Source organism: Falco cherrug, chromosome 9, assembly GCF_023634085.1.
Source record: "Falco cherrug isolate bFalChe1 chromosome 9, bFalChe1.pri, whole genome shotgun sequence".
Taxonomy (NCBI): domain Eukaryota; kingdom Metazoa; phylum Chordata; class Aves; order Falconiformes; family Falconidae; genus Falco; species Falco cherrug.
In genome coordinates this window covers 24,182,198-24,201,111 of record NC_073705.1, presented here as the reverse complement: position 1 = coordinate 24,201,111, position 18,914 = coordinate 24,182,198, and the positions used below count along the sequence as shown (strand labels likewise).

The window sequence follows — 18,914 nt, the reverse complement described above, 5'->3', positions numbered from 1 at the left end:
TTCAGGCAGCGTGCCGGCGTTCGCGATGCGAATCATGGCGCTGTTGAAAATGTAAACAGCAGTAAAGCCGGTGTCTTTCTAAAGGCTGAGGGCTTCAATGTCGCCAAACCTGACCAGGCGGTGCCCCCGAGGTCCCCCCCGGGCGCTGCCGGCTCCTCCAGCCGCTTCCCGCTGGGCCCCCCGCCGCGAAGCCGCGCCGCGACCCGGCTCGGTGGGGACGGCACAGCGGGTGTCCCTGTGCCTGCGCGATGCCCTAGCACCGCCCCGATCCCGGACGCGTAATTTTAGATTTTGCTAATGAGCTTGCCAGCGTGCCCCACACAGGTTGTCTGCTTTGGCCTTCGCGTGGGGATCGACGGTTCCGGCTCGTAATCCTGCTCACCTAGGGTGGTGGCAATGGCTTTAATGGTTTTAAGATAGAGATGCTTGCTATGGCATAGGGACTGGGTGTGGATGAATAAAACAAGGAAGAAAATAATTTTTGCTCATCGTTCTTTTCCATTCTGCCTCAATGCAGCTGGCTGCGTGCTTCCCTCTGATATCTCATGCACCACGCTGTGGACCCATCAGCTCAGGGATCCAAGGCTTAGGTTTGCTGGGAGACCTGTGATAAAACTTCCAGTAAGCGGCACCTCTCTGATAGTTATTTAAAGCCTCTGTCTGCATTGTTCCAGAACCATTTCCTTTTTCCTCTAAGGCAACCTAGAGTAGGAAACTGACAGTCCCCCAGGTAGCCGGCTTCCACCTCGCTGGAAGTCTTGCCTGCTGGTTGGGTTGGAGGCCAGCAGAGACCCTGCAGGGGCTGGGCACGGGTCTCCTGCTTCCTGCCTTTTGTGGAGTCGGCCAAAGACAACACTTCTGGTTTGGTCCGGGGCAGTGCAGAAGTGAGCCCATTTTGTTGTGATTCACATGTTCCACTTTCAGGTCAGAAGATTGGCATTGATGAGACTATACAATGGATGTGCTTGCTTGGGACGTCCTTCTCTACCGTTTGAAGGGCACAGAAGCGTTCCCGCTGATTCCCATGGGAAAAGCTCTTTTGTCTGGTGTGATAGTCTGTGTGCCAGTTAGTACTTCATACTGATTAGAAGGGAAAGTACTAGGGACCGATTTATGAAGACTGGATGTTTGTAGACCGGGGCATTTTAAATAGTACATGTGATTTGCAGATCAGTAATTTGGTAGTTGTTTGTTTGCAAAAGCTGATCCATCATCTTAGGTAAGGCTGTGGCTAAAAATGAACATAAAAGACAGCTAGTTACGACTGAAAATCTTGTGCTGTGAAACCGATGGTTATTCCTGTGGTATCATATATGGCCTGCAGAGGAACAGAAGATGAACTAAAAGCAAGACATTGAAATCAAATTGCAGGCTAGATTTTTTGACAGTGTTCTTCATAGTGCCGATGACCACCTGGACTCCAGCATTATGTGAGGACTGGCATTTCTAGCAACCAGAGCCCATCTCAGTCATGTAGGGAATCACTTTCCAAACACAGTTTTCCTGCCAACGAAGTTTGTTTGCTTGGTGATAAGAAACAATGGTCAACTCAGTTTGTTACTTGAGCATTTTACTGACTGAGAAGTGGAATCTGGCATCGTATGCTAAATCCATTTTCTTAGCTAGTCAAATGCCAACTTGGCAGCCTATCTAGAAAGCTGATAGCACTGGGACAGGCATGATTGTGGAGATTGTTTCTGACAGTCTCTAGTGAGTCTGCTTTTAAGACACCTCTGTCCACTGGGGGAAAAACACAGTTACCACCCTCAGGACTGGAAGGATTGTAAGAGAGAGGGGAGAGGCATGACCATTGTCTGCAGCTTAGTATCGCCAAGTGCCTTAAAAACAAGAATAGGTTTAGCTTTGAGTGAGGCTGGTATTTATTCACTAGAGTGATGTTAGCCATAGTTGAGAGAAGAAAATGTAGCATAGAGGACCTAATTCCCCTTGTTTTGTTGGTAGAAGAACAGGAGAATATGTGACTTTTCCAATTACAGGTGAGGGACCTGATCTTCTGCTACAGACAGCATAGTTATACCGTGTTTTTGCCATTTTTCTGCCTCTGGGGTCGACATGTACTTGAACATACACTCATTTCGCTTATGGGCCTTTCCGGTTGCCAGAAATAGCTAGAAAGCTGAAATACTTTGCTAAAACCCTTCAATCCGGGAAAAGCACCACGCACTTGCAGTGGAACCGTGCTCAATCAGTGCATTGTCTTGGTGCCGCCTCATGTGGCTTCAGAAGTCAGAACAAGACTGTCCTTGCGCACAGCGTGGTGATGCTCAGGTCTCAAGTTGTGTCCCCATGGCATGCAGCTTCCTAAAATCCTAAGACCTGACCTTCATAGAAACCCCAAAGTTATTTGACAAAGCGTGAGAGTGGTATCCACCGAGAGGGCAATGCACTTTAGGTTGCATATCCTTATTTTACTGATGTCACAACCAAGTTATTCTTGTACACTGCAGAAAGCCTCACAACCACAAAACCAGCAATAATTTTATAAATGATAAGCTTGTTTTCCTCCTCCTCTTCCCAGATACTCTTGAGTGCAGCAGACAGCAGAGATGTGCATTGCAGGAATCTGGAGAGTTTCGTAACGTGGGGCACTGCTTGCTGAAAGCCCTGCAGATACAAAACAGCACTTATTTTAAGTCTTGAGAAACATCTCCTACTAAGTAGTAGAAAAAAGCATTTAGGTGAAGCAATGTTGCCATTCACATTTGTTTATGAGGCTTGGGTTTTGTCTTTATACATGCTAAATGCTTTTTATATTCATTCTGCTGTTTGAGCCTTTCAAGTTCATGTTTTCCATTTTTTCCATATGACAAGAAAGTCTGGAATTAAGTCCATACTTTAAAACCAAAAATCTGGTTCAGTATCCTGTATAATCATGTAGCTGCAGACATGGGGTGTTTAAAAATAAAGGCACTTTCATGAGAATTCCTTGTCTTGAAGGTGATTTTCTGTTCTGAGTTTAAAGAAATACTTTGTTGACAGTTTAAGAAGCTTTTAACAACACCCGATCTGTGTTTGCTTTCCAGGGAGATCTCTCTCTTTTCTTTTCTAAAAATCTCTACAGCTTGTTTCACTTCTATATGTGCTGACAAGGTCAGAAAGGTAGCGTACCAGCATGACTGTGACATGTGTTGAATAACACATACCAATACTTTCAAGAATACTTGTGCAGATTTCATGCAATTGTCCTGTTAAGCTGCTGAGTGGTACCAAGGGCTACAGAGCCCATCTTCTTCAGAGGCAGGAGGACGAAGGTGGTTTGCGTTTGCTGGGTGGGGTAAGGTGGGGAACAGAAAGCCTCATGTGACCCCCTGAGGAAATCCCAAATGCCTTCAGAGCCTGAAACTTGATAGCTTGATGTTTAAGCCAGCCCTTGTTTTTGGGAGTTGACAGATGAGTGATTTCTTTTAGTTGAGCTTTCTGAAATACTTTAAATCTGCCATCATTTGATGCAGTGGTATCCTCAAGCTGTATGCGCAGGAGAAGAGGAAATGTCCTTATTCACCGTGAAGATTTGTCTTTTAGCGCTACATACCTAAATGTGCCTGGAAAAGTATTATCCAAGGGACACAGAAACAGCTTTTTGACGGGCTGCTCTTCCTGCTCTGTCTCTAGCAGTAACATCCAGTAAATGCAGACACCTGCCTGCCTGTCTTATTGCTATGTGTAAGTCCCATTCTGGGCTCCCAAGCCAGATGCTCTATACTGGCATTTCTAGGAGGTTACTGTTCTACTTGTGTGGTTTGAATCGCTTAAGTCTTTGGCCTTGTGCCTTAAAGTGCCAGCAGAGGCATGCTGTAATTGCCCGTAAATGCACCGTCTGTCGTATTATTGTTTAATTATTCCAGCTTCTCACTGCCATGGACTGCTCCGTGTCTCTTTTGCTTTTTTATTTAATTGAGTGGAAAAAATCTGATACTTGTGCTTCACTTACATCACTTTGTATTTACCCAGCATCGCTGGATCCTTCTATGAAGTTCCAGCTTTTGTATGCAGAAGTCAGTCTTCTATATAGAGAAAAAAGTCAATATCTGAAGCATATGTTAGAAAGAGAATCAATATTTTAACACATGGTAAAGTCAGACCATAAATCTCTTAACACAGTCAAATGATTGTCTTACTCTCCCTTGAAACACTGCTTCTCCCCCTGAGAAACAAGAGGGGGAAAGAAAACTCTTCAGTAACCAAGCCCGTGCCTTCACAATGCAGGACTGTTCTTAGCCCATCACTCTGTGTCACTTCTTTCTTTACTGTCTACTAACTCTCCTTTCTTGTGTGTCATATGCCTACCTCTTCAAGGCCTGTCTTTCCCTAGCCCATCCCTGTTCATCTGTTTCAGAGCATTACCAGGGCGTCAGCTCTTCCCTGAGATCAGGTTGCGATGACCAGTTCCACTGACTACTTGTTACCATTTCAAACATCTCTACACTTTCTCCCAGCCTTGCAACCAACCCCTTATTAATGTGTGTTGAGAAAATCATCTTTCAGAGCTCTCTCCAATGCTCTCCTTGTCTGTATGGCCTATAAAAAAACTTGGCAGTACACTGTCTGCTTTTCTTTCCTCATGCTCCCTGTGTCTGTGACAAATGTGTGTCATGTTTCTGGTCTTACGTTTAGTTTTCAATCTCTGAATCAGAACACTCTTTTTGTACAGCACCCTGCACGTAAGATCAAGATCAAGGCTTCTGTGCCCTACCACAATAATAATAATAAATACTGTAGTTGCCTGCACTCACTGTGCTCTAGTTTTCACAGCTCTGGAGTTTTATTTTGTCTTTTTGGAAAATCATTCTGCACCTGACCAATCTAGTTTTCAGTTTTTTTTCAGAAATCCTCAACTGAAATTTTCCTTTACAGGTGTACTCCTTGTAACGCCTGGCTCCCTGACTGAGCCAGCATCGTTGTTGGAGTAGTTATTTTTGCTTCCTGTAACTGAACTGTAAGATTACTCATTTCATACTATTTTCTCATTTGTTTTATTTTTCATCCATCTCTTTCTGCGGGAAAGAGCAATTTATATAATGATTTCACTGTGGAATTGGCTTCAGGCTTTACTGCTATTTGTCACCATTCAGGAAATCCATCCCTGGCTCCAGGAGAACACTCAATCCCTGCTGACAGTCTGGAAGCGGGAGAGAAAATAGATAGCAGAGCTGCAGCTATTAAGACCAACAGGCAAATATTTCATTCCAACTCAATTTTCCCGTCCCAAATTACTTAAAGAATTTTTTTCTCTTTGTCAGAATGTAGATGAGGTTGGTTGGCTTGTTTGTTTGTTTGTTTGTTTTCCTGGGGACTCTTCTATTCAGCTGATCTACATCTTCTTCCACATTTCAGACAGCGGAGCTTGCAGCAGTGACAAGATGTAATCCTGAGTAAAACTGCTTCTGCCTATGGCCTTGGTTAACCTGCTGGCAACGATACTTGCCTGGGCATGGGGCAGCTGGCTTTTTTACGTGGCTCAGCATGGATGTGCTGCCACTCCCAGTCATGTTTAGGACACAGTTGAATTGTTTACAGTAATCTAAAGGAACCTTGTAACAAAATTGTTCTGCCTCCCTGGGGCCACCACTCTCAGAGACCTTTCCCCTTTCTTGGCTACTGTGGCAGCCTCCTTCCTTCGGCTTCACACCTTTATCAGCTAAAAATGGTAAGTAACTGTATGGAACTGTTGTCTTCAGGTGCTCCCTTTGAAGGACAGGCCACACTGCTACCCTGTTGTGGCTGCTGAGGATCAGAGAGGACACCAGGTAAGTGGAAGCCTGCTCCCTCTTTCATGCGGAATGGAGGCAGGATATGCCCTTGTGCGAAGTTCAGCAGAGAAAAACTTGGGCTATACTCACATTCCTACGTACCGTGCCATACCAGTCAGCCTGGTATTAATCTTCACAGACCTTTGAAGGCATGAAACAACATGCAGTGTAAATGAAACCTAAGCCACACTGTACCAGATTATTGGTGCCAGCCAGTTTTAGAAGGTTGACATAAGAGCCAAGTGAAACAGGTACAATGGTGGAAGATGCCTTGTACCACCTGCAGGCATGCAGATCTACAGTGCTCATGCAGCGCTGGAGTCCAACAGCAATCTGCGGCACGTAAAAAGCTGGTGAACCCACAGCCATTTAGGCTTGAATGCACTTTCCTGGGGAGGAAGTGGCTTTTCCCTTGCGAAGCTCAATTCCCCAGGGTCTGCGTGAGGTCAATGGAAAAAGCGATTTCTTCAGAATATGATTCAGATTGCCTAAGCACAGGCTTATCTTATTGACTACAGAGTAAGCTTAACCTCTGTAGATTTAAACAAGCTTTTGTGAATACCCATCCCTTCTTGCCCCTTAGCTGTGGGAGTTATGCTGGCCCTGGACATGGTTAGTCCTTGGTAGGCACACTGCCAACTGAAATTCAGGTGCTGCAGACCCAAGCTAAGAGAAGCTTGTCCACCAGAGCACAGAATGTCCTGTTGGATCCTGCTTTGTGCTTTTGAGTTACACTGGGATGTCAGAAATGAATTTTTGCAAGTACCAGAAGAACGAAATGAAGTCAAGGAAGGTTGGTTTCTTTAGGGATGGCCTGTCTGGAGCTGGAATAATCAGCATCTGTTTCAGTTTAACTGAGTTTTTCATTCCAGCCTTTCTCCCCTTTCGAAGTACAGACAACTGAAGCCTTTAATTCGCCCTGTCTTTCACTGCAGAGAAAAGTATGAAGTTTCTAACAGCTGATACTACCCTGTCTAGAATATCTACACTAAAAAAATACAGTTTCTTGTCTGTTGTGAATGAAAAAGCTCTTGCTTGTTTCTGTTGTAGTGTTGACTTTGAAAGATAAATTGTTTGAACTGGTTGTCTCTCCATTTGTGTAACTGAAGATTAGCTTGCTTGATAGCCTGCTGGATTTGCAGTTTTCCCTTGCACTAAATCAACTGAAGAACTGCTGGCCCTGGGGCAGTTAGGACACAATGCATACTTGAAAAAGTTTGTGTGCGTGCAAGTAAATAAGAGAACATAGTTTTATGCTTGGCATTCTGGACGTGCTGTTTTAGCCTTGATACGTCCTGTCTTTCCACCTGGAAGAGCTCCTGCAAGACTAGGAAGTCTGCTTAAAAAATTGCTAACAGCCTGACATAGATAGGTGGCTAATGAGTTGAACGTTGAAGCCGGCAGGACCAGAACTGTTTTTTACATGATAGTTTTACAGCCGTAAATCATACTGCTTGGTTTTGAGAACATAGGTACCTTAATCACACTCTGTCCTTTTAGCATACATTTGCTTTGTAGAACCAACTGAACGAAAAGCAAAAATAATTTCTTGTCACTCAAGTAAGCCAACCTGACTCTGAACACATAAAAGAAACAGACAGTAAAAATAGCAACATCCTACTGTACTGTAGTGCTTCAACAGAGAACCACATTTTGAGGTTCCCCTTCTTTGCATCCTTTTTTGTATTGCAACAGCATCTTGCACCCAGTAGAAGCTTTCGCTCTGGTGGGGCAGTCTCTGTCTTCAACGTGACGGAACTTGTTGTCAGCCACTCTGTTGGGAGTGTTAGCTCCTAGACAATTGACAAGGGCTCTTAAAGTCTATGTTCAGCCTTCAGGTACAGTTTTTGTGCCTAGGACCCTTCCTCTTTCCCCTTCAGCTCCTGAGTTGTGCTAACTATTCCAGCCTTCCCAGTTTTTTGTACTCATAATAAAAGCAGTGGAGCCAAGGTGACATTCAAGAGGAAGATAGAAAAGCAACGACAAAGGCATTTTTTCATTTATTTTTTCACATATTTTCATGATTGTTATGATGCTCAGAAAATTAGATGGGCTTTGTCGTGCCACCAGCCTTTGAAGCATGCTTCTCTCCTCCAGGACAAGTAAACCTGTTGCAACCCTTGGCTAAGAGACTGAAGCCAGACTTATGGTAAACTGGTGATTCAAGAGATGGGAAAGGAATAGGATAGGGCAGGAAGGCTTGAGTAGATTGAGGTATAGATGAGAGGGAGCTAGAACCTAGGACTGGGAATTTGGAGGTTTGAGACATGATAAAAGAAGATTAAGATTCACAAAGAAAGTGAAACTGGGAATTAAGAGTTTTATGCTGAGACTGGCTGGCAAGAAACTGGCAGAAGACACAGCAGAATTCAGTTTGCCAGTACAAAGGGACGAGAAGGAAGAGACAGGAAAGTCAGGGGGATAGGCAGTGAGATGAAGAACTAGACAAGAGACTGAACTAGGATCAGAGTGGGGAACCAAAGTTCAGGTCCTGCTGGAGGTTAAGAAAGGAGAGAGCCTAGGGAAGGAACAGGTGGAAGGCAGCACTACGCAGGGCAGAGCAGAGGGGTACATGGGTGGAAAAGGGCGCAATGGGCTGTGCTCACTGGGACATTCTGACTTCCAGAGCTGGAAGTAGAACAGAGCTTCCCCAAGGCTGGCCTTCACGTTGGCTCAGCTGGCAAAGAATTTGCCTCTTGTGCTGTCTGCCCCAACCCACAGTACAGAAATGACTAGAATTGAGTGTCCTTGGATGAGGCAGCAGCTGCCTGCCTGGGGGAGGAGAGGAGGCTTTCTTGTGGTTAAGATGACAAAAATTTTACAGTTGGGAGGAGGTAGTGAAAAGGTCACATGACCAAGAGAGAAAGGGTCAATTCATTGGTCTGTCAGCCAGTAAATTAAGAAAAAGCAAGTGAGGGTATTATATCAAAGGTATCTGAATTCAGTCAAAAGATGATTCTGAAGTTGCTAGACTGATCTTGTGGTCAGCTTAAGCAAGCTTAACTAATTGATTACTTTATTTTAGTTCATTGTGTAAGAACTAGCTCCTAATAAATCATACTGCTTTGTAGAAACATGCTTGAAACAACTGTGTAAATACTAAATAGCCTTAGGAATGGTTTTATGAATCCACTGAATAATCCAAATTCCAACACTTATCCCCCTCCACTGCTGGTCTAGATGGAGGATAACAATCCACTGTTGCTATTTGTTTCTCTTTGTGTAAAAGAGGCAGAGGTCTGTGTTGAACATGCAAACGTACCAGCATGGCTGATGACCCATTGAGGTGCTGTGTGATCCTGCGTTGACAATTGTCCTTCTCAGGAACCCAGGAAAAACCACAGGTGTTAAAGGAACGTTATGAATTTTGCAAAGCCAAGTGTTTAAAAGTTAGGCAATGTCCAAATGAAATTGCCAGTGAAACCCCTTCAGAACCTGTACGCATGTAGGTTACGAAATGCTCGTTAATTATATTTTCTCTCCTGTTTATTTCAGTATGCATGGCAGTAATTCAAGATCCTCACACAGTTCTATGGGTTTTCTGGGGCAACAGAGACCGAGGAACCTCTGACTCACTGTCTGTGGATCTATCTTAAAGAGAGGTACTCAGCTGCAATACCACAAGGTTCAAAATACAGGCCCGTCAGTGTAGTCTCCTGATCCTGACACACCGTTAACTAATACTTGTAAGGACTGTGACTCTTATACTCACCTTCTGCACTGGGTCAGGTCTGTGTCGATGAAGATTTGGGGACAAACAGTGCTGATGGAGGCTGGTAGTAGGTCAGACCTGAGCCTTCCAGCATCCAGTAGGAAGGTATAAACTACTCCATTTGTGCAGATTAAAAACAAATCTTGTGTGTACCAATTCTGCCTTTGCAAAAAGGTCTGTTAGTTGGCACAAGTATTACTGTAGGTTCGATCTAATCTTATAAGACATACTTAAGGAATTGCAACAGAAGGGTGGAGTTATCAGTGTAAATTTCTTGGCCAGTTCTTTGTCTAGTGACAATTGTCCTGCTCTGCTTTATATCAGCTTTTCAGTTTTATGTTTCATCCTGAAAAGAGCAAACCAGGTTTTTGGAGTACAGAGTAATAACTTTTTAGATTTCAAATCATATTTTAAAAGCAAAGAGAGAGGAAACAGAAGTAAAATCTCTAACTGAACCAGAGTACGTGTAGCATATATCCTTTGCACATACTTCTTCAATCCTAAAGCGACTGGGCGGTGGCACTTTGCACACAAAGAGCCTGAGAAATGTAAAGGCACAGTACACGGTCAACAAAACATTCAGATCCTCCCTATGTGGGGTGAATACACACTATGGTCTTTAATACAGAAGCTGTAGTTATATGTAGACATCTGTGTGCATTCAAATAAGCTACACAAGAAAAAATTCTTTCAGACTCCAAGCTTTCAGGGCAAAGCACATATTTCCATGCCTTGTAGGGGTTTGGTGCACTGTCCACATTGAATGTTTTGCTGAGTAATAACAACAAATAAACATCCAGTCATTGTAAGAAATATTGTCACTAGGAAGTTACACCTGGTTTCTGCCCTGTGACCCATTATGCCAAAAAGCCAATTCTGCTTTAAACGCTGTCCAGCATTTATTAGTAAAAAAGCATGTAACCACATTGAACTGTCTGGTTCACCAAAGAATCACACAAAGAAAACTGTCAGAACCCAGATAATTGAATGCAAATAGCCTTGTTTCACTGAAAGTAGCCTTGATGGTTGCCAAAAGTTGTAAAAAACTGATGGAAAGAGCAGACACTTAGATCTATCTGATGTAGGAAACAGCTCCCAAGTTTATTAATGATTTTCATTCTGCTGAGGTGGGTGCTGTTCTTTTTGAATGTGCGCCACTGGGACCAGTCCAGACCAGCAAGTACTGAGGTCAATTAGTAGGCTCCCACTAGCTGTAATGTGTTTCAGAAATTAGAAAGTTGAGTTGCTACTGCACTGCAGAATCCCTCTAGGCTTGAAAGGGGAACTGATTGCAACCACCTGAAAATTTAGCATTAAAAAGCTAAACATTTCTCAGCAAAATACTGAAAGGTCTGTTGCAACAAGTCATCAAAGAACTCGCTTTAAAATCCCATCCGAAATCAAACAACAACCAATGGTAGATGCTCCGTCACACTTGAGCATATTCGCCTATGCAGAGGTGTGGTTGCCACCTTCTGAACGGCTGCCGCAGTTTCTTGCAGCTCCCATGTGTATTCCTTGCCAGAGTGGCTTGGTTGCGCCTAGCTTGTGGTATCTCGGCGTGTTGGTTCAAGGTCATAGGAGGTGCCAAGTGGGACGGTCCCGCTTTTGTAGAAACAGGGAAGGCGGGAAGGCCGCAATCCCCTGGCCCATCTCTTTCATGACACCTCAGTAGCCGGAGGTGGCCTGCAGCAGGAGCGGGGTGGCTGGGCGCTGAGGAGAGCCGCTCCACAGGGCCTCAGGACACCGGAATTTCTGGTGCCGTCGGTCCCGGGGGGCAAACGCTCCGGTCAAACAGTGGGACTGGCGGGAAAACAGTGCCCGCTCCTTGGGATACTCTAACGGGCCGCAGCCAGCGACCGCCGGGGCTACGGGCTGTCCTGCGCCCTCAGGGGAATCTCGGCACAGGTTTCCCCCGGCTTTCAGCGGGAGGGGTGGCCGGTGAGGCAGCGCGGCACTGGCCACCTGCTCGGGGCGGCCCGGGCCCCGCAGGGCTTGCGGGCCCCCGCGGGAACGGCAGAGGCAGCGGGGGGCCCCGCCGCGGACGGCCCGGCACCTCCCGCCACGGCGCCCCCCCCCCCCCGCCGCCTCGCCGTCGCCAGGGGCAACCGGGCCACTTCCGCCCGCCGCCAAGATGGTGGCGGCGCCGTAACCTGGAAGCGGTCGGTCGCCCCGCGCCTCGGCGGGCCCGCCCCTGTGGTGCCGCGGGAGGTCTGTGGGCGGGGTGTCCCGTGACGGCTCGGTGCGCAGAGACGGTGGCCGGCAGGGGCGGGCGGGGAGGGGGGTGCCGAGCGCGCCTCGGGAGGATGGCGGAGCCGCACGGTACGGGGCGGCCGGGCTCGGGGGCCGCGGCGGGCCGGGGGGCGGCGGCGGGGCGCGCTGAGGCGGCGGCTGACAGCGGGCGGGGTGGGCCTGGCGGCGGCCGGGGGCAACGGCGGAGGAGGCGGGAGGCCGCGGGCACAAAGGCGGGGAGGGCCTGGGCGGCAGGTAGCCGCGGGGGGGTGGGCGGCGGGAGCCGGCGGGGCGGCCCGCCCGGGCTGCGCGCACCGGTACCGGCGGCTCCGTGTGTGCGTGTGCCCCGGCGGGGGCCGCCCCGCCCGGCAGCCGCGGGGCCCGGGGCAGGTGGGGCGGGCCGGGGGCCGCCCGCTGCGTGCGGCGGGGCGGGGGCGGCCGATCGCCCCGCTGGGCCGGGCGGCGGGGCTGCCCCGCTCCTCCGCGCTGCCGGGCGATGGCATCGACCAGCCACCGCCACAACACCACCACCACCACCACAAAAAGAAAGGAGGAAGCTCCGTTTCACAGCCTCACCTCTCCTCCTCCCCGCCCGCTCCCGGCACCGAGAGCTGGCGAGGGAAATTTTGAGGGACTTCGCGTGTGTGTAGTGGCACTGACGCTCGGGGTAATGATTACCGGCGTTCAGGGTAATGATTACATCTGCTGTCGTGTGTGTGAGTGCTGTCCCCCACCCTCTCGTATAGGCGTGAGCCTCTTTTCCTGTTTCACCCGATGTATTTATTGTGGCAGTGGTGATGGAGCCGGAGAGGCAGAATCTCGTTTCAAAACTCCTCGCCTTCCCGTCTAGCCAGGTGATTTTCCCGGTATTTAAAACAGATGTCACACAGAGGGTGGTGTGACAGCTTCCCGCCTGTATTCGTGGCTGTAGAAGGTGTTTCCACCGAGTTGTACGTATCTTTCTCTAGGAAATGGTTAAAAAGCTGTAGTAACCTTCTGTAAGCTGAACGGCCGTGTGTGTTGACTAAAATTGCAACTGGGCGTGAGCTGTACAGAAATTCAGCAGAAGTGAAGTTTGGTGAAACTGTGTGGCTGCTTGACTTTACCGGTTTATTTAGGAGCAGGTATGGATGTGGAATAAGAAGTTACCATGTGTGAGAAAACAATTACAAAGTACTGAAACTGTACTGGTAATTTTCAACTCACGATTTTGAGATGGGATTATGGAAGCATCTGTTTTATTCAGCTCTGCACATGTGCAGACACTTTTGAGGCAGAATATTCATGATTAAGGAATTGTAATTGTGCTTATTGTCATGTCTGCAGTCCTTGGTCGGGATTTTTTTGGACTATCAAAATAGAAATTAAAATGGTTTTAGTAATTACCTTCAGGGTCTTAATTTTCTGCTGTTTTTTGTTTGCGTGCTTGACTTTGTATGTATTGTTTCTTCTTTTTACCTTCTAAACTGTGTTGTGTTTTTTGTTTTTTTTTTTTTTTTAATCACTAGTCATTATTGGATGCTTCTATTTATAAAATCAAGGGCTTAAAGTAGGTGGTGGTCAAATTAAGTCACACTTACTTACAGCCATATTTCAGGCATATGTTGTATGGTGATCTTGATATAATTCTAGCCTGGTTTTGGGAAAGATTTACTGTATCCTATGAATTTGTTATTACACTGTTGTGCATACATTTTAATTTTAGTAACACCCTTATCCTCTTAATTCCTGTTGAATGATTTGGGTTTGACTGTTTTGGTTTTCTGTGTAATTATTCTTTGCTCTGGATGAGTGAAATGGGAGATTGTTTTACTAATTTGAAGCTGGATTCCTGTTAATTTAGGCTAATGTTTGTCAGCCATCAGGATTTCTGTACATGTGGCAAGGCAGAACACATACATTGGGCAAAACTAATTTTATGTGGAATCTTGTAATATAGAAAGATGATTCCAGACAAAGCTCTCCTTGTATCCACAGCTTTCCTTTGAGGAATACTGAGGAATCCTCAAAGAGGACGCTGTCTTCTGCCATGTCCCTTTATTCTGTTCTTTCTAGAAACCTTAAACAATCCCCAGCGTTTTTTTTGGGGGGTGATGGCAAGGGTAGGGTCGATAAACAGTGCTGATTGCGAATAGCTGTCTTCCCGGTCTAGTTTTTCCTTTCCAGCGTGACATATCTGTAAGGCAGGAGGTGCTGGGAGGGGCGTTCCTTTGTTATGTTGACACTTAAATCGCACTGACGGGTGTATTCTCCTCCAGGAATTTTGCGCGATTGAAGGGATTCCTTCAGAAGATGAGTGTTTTCTCCAGCTGTCTTCCTGCACTCTTAGCCTGTGTACAGAAATTAATTGCTTGAAGCTCGCTCTGTGTGTGCCTTTTAGGAAACCCTTGGATGAATTGTTACTTGGCTGTGGCTTTCTAGAAAACAATGTTTCTGCTGAAGCGGTGCGTGGCGGTCCTGGCTTGTCACTGTGCGAGGCGGCTGCTGCCGACCCGCATACAGCACCCATGAAATAGGTGGTTGTGTGTGCTTGCATGTGTGCATGGGGCTCATGCATGTTAACTGAATTAAGGCTGTAAAAGTGTCTTCTGCTTGTTACAAATGAGAAGGATCACATTTTGTGATCCCTTCCTGAGGAAGCCCTGCAAATAACTGATCTCCCTTTCGGAAAGGTGTACTATGATGATGATGAAATAAAACTGCATGAAGAGATCTCAGATGTTCCAAAATACCATCGTGGAGAATTTGGGTGGGTGCTAAAAGAAGCTGTTTCTCTCTAGCAGCAGGTTCTCCTTCGTGTCTGAAGAAAGGTGAAAACTTGTGTGCATGGAGGGAGGGGAAGGCAGCGCTTGCCCCTTCCCCTTGCCCGCCACAGCCCCCGGGATGGCTCACCCCTCATTCCACCTCGCCCCTGCCCTCCTCAGCGGGTGGGTTCAGGTGACTCTGTGCTTTGCCTGCGTGCAGGGTAGCCCGTGGCCCGTACCACGTACCCACGCCCAGCCTGCCATACCTTCTTGCTCAGCTTGGCTAGTGGCATTTCCCATCCAAAGTGCTTTGAGGCTCATTGCTTTTTATTTTTTTTTTTTTTTTTGTGTGGCTCCTTTGTGGATGCTTTTTTAATTGTAGCAAGGCTTGCGTTTCCTCTCTTGTTGTAATACCTTCTATTTGGTTTTACTGCAAGCGAGTGCATCTCAGAGGCGATGCTTCTGTCCCTCTCTTTCTGGTGGGGGTTTGTGTGTGTGTGTGAGAAGGCTGTGGAGGACATAGTAGTGAAGATTAAACAGCCTGTTGTAAATAGATTGTAAAGATAAATAGAACCCTTGTTTACATTAAAATTGTACTCGCTGACATGGTCGTGTAGTCTGTTTGATACAGTAGCCTTGCTATGTTACAAAATGTACTGGGATAAAATGTAACAGGTTGTATAATAAGCAGGTAATGATTGCGGTATTAGCCATTGACCTTAATTTGCTTGGTTTTTGCTGCATTGCTTGGGCTTGACTGTGTTGTGAAATACGCGTAACGTACTGTTAAATCTGTGCATTCTCTGACACCAGATTTGGTTCAATAAAGGCATTTTCAGTATAGCAAAAAACTGGTCTCTGGATAAAAAGGGAATTTTAATTACTAAGAATTTTTCCATCATTAGCCTCTAGGTAATGGATATATTTGGTACAGAAATTATGCGAGGTTTAGAATTTCTTTTAAAAAAGTAATTCTATACAACATAGTTAAATTTAGACTGTTTTAAGATCATTGCAGTTTAAGTAGTACTTTATGTGTGTTGTTCTACAAGAGAAATACAGGAGACAACAGAGCCTGTCATATAATTGTAGACATGCTGACTAGCATAGAATATGTTAAGAGGCTGTGAATTGGTGTAGATAAATGGTAGGTTACGAAGTCAAAGAAACATCTTAAAAACAATTTGGCATACTTGGTTCTTCTAGTATTGTTTTATCATTAAGTTATACGTGTAAAAAGAAAGAAAGACATGCAAGTTTGGGGTTTTTTTTATTTGTCTGCTCTTTGATTTCTTTACAAAAGCACAGTGTGTTCTCAGAGTGGATGTACATTAGATCCTAATTTGCACACCTGCCTCCCTTTCTGTTACAAAAAGTGCTGGGAAATAATTGGTTTTTGCCACAGGAAAGTATGCAGCTGTTTTTTTTTTAAAATGTATTAATTTTTAGCACACTTGAAAGTTTGCTACTTGCCTGTTAGTAGTGTTGGGGTTTTGCAGAGGAGCAGCCCTGGGGAGGCGAGCAGTGCTCCAGCCCCGTTGTTCATCTTGAGAAACATGCGACTGGTGCTCGCAGTAAACTGGTTGTAGCTTGCTCTTACCTTCACCATACTAATCCCCTACGTGCTTTTGTGTCTTAAAGTGCTTCATATTCTATGTATGAGCAAGATGTATGGAGCGATCCAGCAGACAGTATTTCCATGGAGCCCTGTTGATCCCATAGATATTGTATCCGGTTCAGTGGACCTGCCTACGCTGTGGTCAGAGGCTTTTTGTTATGCATGCATCCTAATTGTTCTTTCTGTTGGCATTGTACATAGACTGAAGGGGCTGTGCACCAATGCAAATAGCCTTTCTAATACCTTATGCATTTGCATTATAATGGCTGCATAAATATTGCAGCACATCTCAGTTCACTCTCTCACTGCTTTGACTGCTAGACTTTAAAATAGGTTCTCTCTGTAGCGCGGATCTTGTTCGTGGTTGGTATTGCTTTGGAGGGGGGTTCTGAAGTGCATCTTTATTAAATAGTGAAGCCTGTTTGCGATGAGGTGCAATTTTAACTTACCCATGTTCTAGTCTCCCACTCCTTTCAGCCCACAGGTTGATACAGGCTCTTGGAAGAAAAAAAAATTGAAGCTTGTGCAGTTTTTCACCAACTATTTCCAAACTTGCTATATTTGGTGTTGCAGAACATGTTTGCTTGAGACTTGGTTTTGCATTTATTTCCAGAAATCCTATAGATGTCTGTGGGAATATTTTATGCATAAGGAACGTGAAATATTGTGCCACCACTGTTTTGGTGCTGAAACATTTGATGACTTATGACTAATTTTACCAGAAGCACCCCGAATTTCCTTTGGAAGTGTCGATACAGTGATGTGACTGAAAGCAGACACTCTTTTTGGGAACTGGTGGCAAGTTGCCATAACCTATCTGTCAGAAGTTTGCTTTACAAAGTTGTTAAACAGAACAGTGATTAGTATCACTTACTTGACTCTTAGTGATTAGTAGATGCATAGAGACTTTCAAATCATCACAGAATGCCATCTTTTAAAGGTTTGAATTAAGTTCTTGTAGCTACAGCCTTGTTGTTAATGTATTGTGTCAAATTTTGGGAATAGTAATATATTAAACTGTTACTTATATTTTTTGGCTAATCAGTTGTAATCCTAGGGTTTTCTCTGGCTTACACGGTTTAGCTGGTGAAAACTGGAGCAAGAAAGATATGTTTAAATCAAATGTTCTTTTAAACAATGATAATATATATCTGTTGTTAGTAGTTTGTCACTCCTGCACATGTTTGCACATATTGAAGTGGTAGTAGTTGTTCAGGTTGAGAGTATGATGAATGACCTTGTGGTTGGAAGTAAAGTTATGAAAACAGTTTTCTGAAACAGTAAGTGATATTATTGCAGGAACCATAAATTTACTTAGAACTTCTATATGATGATTGGCTTATATATGAAGTATTCTGTGTAGTCCTGTGAACAACATACATATTACTATAATACAGTATTTTTAACACTTGTCCTATCAAAAACTTACATTATGTATACCAGATGTTTTGAATAATATTTATAGTGATGGGAATAAAAATATAAGGTTAAATAATGTTATGTGAAAAAACAAAAATAATCTTGAAAGCCTGACACCTGAGAACCTTTAGCTGTAGTATATTTATACTTCATGTGTACTTGGATTTTAATTATCCATTAGATATTACAAGTAATGTTGGTTTAGTACCTGTAAGAATATGGCAAAACCACTTTAGGATTTGCTGTTTTATTTAGATCTATGTTTTCGATGTTCCCATCTTAATAGGAATGAGTATTAAATCAGAAATTGACGAGGTGTTTCGTGACAGTTTGAATGGTCAGAATGACCCATTGGCCTGGCATGTTGTGATGACTGGGAAGAAAAATAAACATACTACTTTTATGAAGAAATACCTGACTGGCAGCCAAAAAGACCAGGGCCAATACTTACTTTTAGCTGAGGTGCAGCAATGATTGTGGGGAGCCAGACTTTTCTCTTTTCCTCTTCCTTTCTCTCAGCCATGTCCCAGTCAGCTAAATCTTGGCAAATAGGGGATTTTGCCCTTTCTTGGTACGAGGCTTCTCTCCTGTGACTGGCAGTAGTGGTAACCTGTGTAATTGTAGCGTGTGGACAGTCCAGTCTTCTGTATAAGATTTCTCACTGTTGGTTTTTTATTTTTTTGATGCTGAAAGTTAGGTTATAATCTGTTTTGTAATACACAGCATTAATTGTTTTTATTGATAATTGTCCTGAGAGGAAATACTCATGTTGTGTCAAAATACTTAAAGCAAAACCCCCTTTTTTACTGTTCCAACTGTTGCATAGATTTATTTTATCTTTTTAAAACAAAAGAAGGCAATTCAGTGTGTTACTGTAACTTCAAGCTTGTATAGCACAGCAGTGAAGGTCTTGGTAAATTTGTAGATAATTGGCTAAAGCTATACATACAGTGCAACTGCAGGTGCTGAGTGAAGTGCTTTGTGCTGAGGAAGGGTTTAGGTTCTTAGCTTCAGTCTTATTTTTCCTTCATGTTAAAAATAATCCAGCAAAATACTGGAGTTTATTCCATTCTTATATATATAAAAAAATAATTAAAAAATCCTATAATCTCTCTCAATGCTTCCCCTCCAGCTCAACACCCCCCACCCCCAAATCAACCCTCAGCTATCCAAGGCAAGGAAATAATTGAGTAATCCTTATTCTCCTAATTAGATCAACTGATGTATTTCTGAAATTGTGATGTTAGTTTTGTGCCCTTTTATATTCCCATTCCCCTTCCCCCCCCCTTCTCCTTGAGTTAGCCACTGCAGAAAAGCAGAACCGTGAGTTTCTTTTATTTCTAAGGGATAACCACGCAGAGAGGAGTCGTCTTCACATCGCCGTAAATACCAAGTCCTGTTCAGAAGCATTTAGTTAC

General features: G+C 44.6%; 1 protein-coding gene across 3 annotated transcripts in view; it reads left to right on the top strand.

The window, feature by feature from the left end:
• The first annotated feature begins 11,605 nt into the window (after window positions 1-11,605).
• SHOC2 (SHOC2 leucine rich repeat scaffold protein) overlaps window positions 11,606-18,914 on the top strand; it is a 70,814-nt gene continuing 63,505 nt past the window's right edge. Inside the window, exon 1 of one of the 3 annotated variants that reach the window (XM_055720542.1) lies at window positions 11,606-11,725. The gene's annotated coding sequence lies outside the window, so the exon portion shown is untranslated. The other 2 variants (XM_055720541.1, XM_005443882.4) reach the window with 2 other exon arrangements.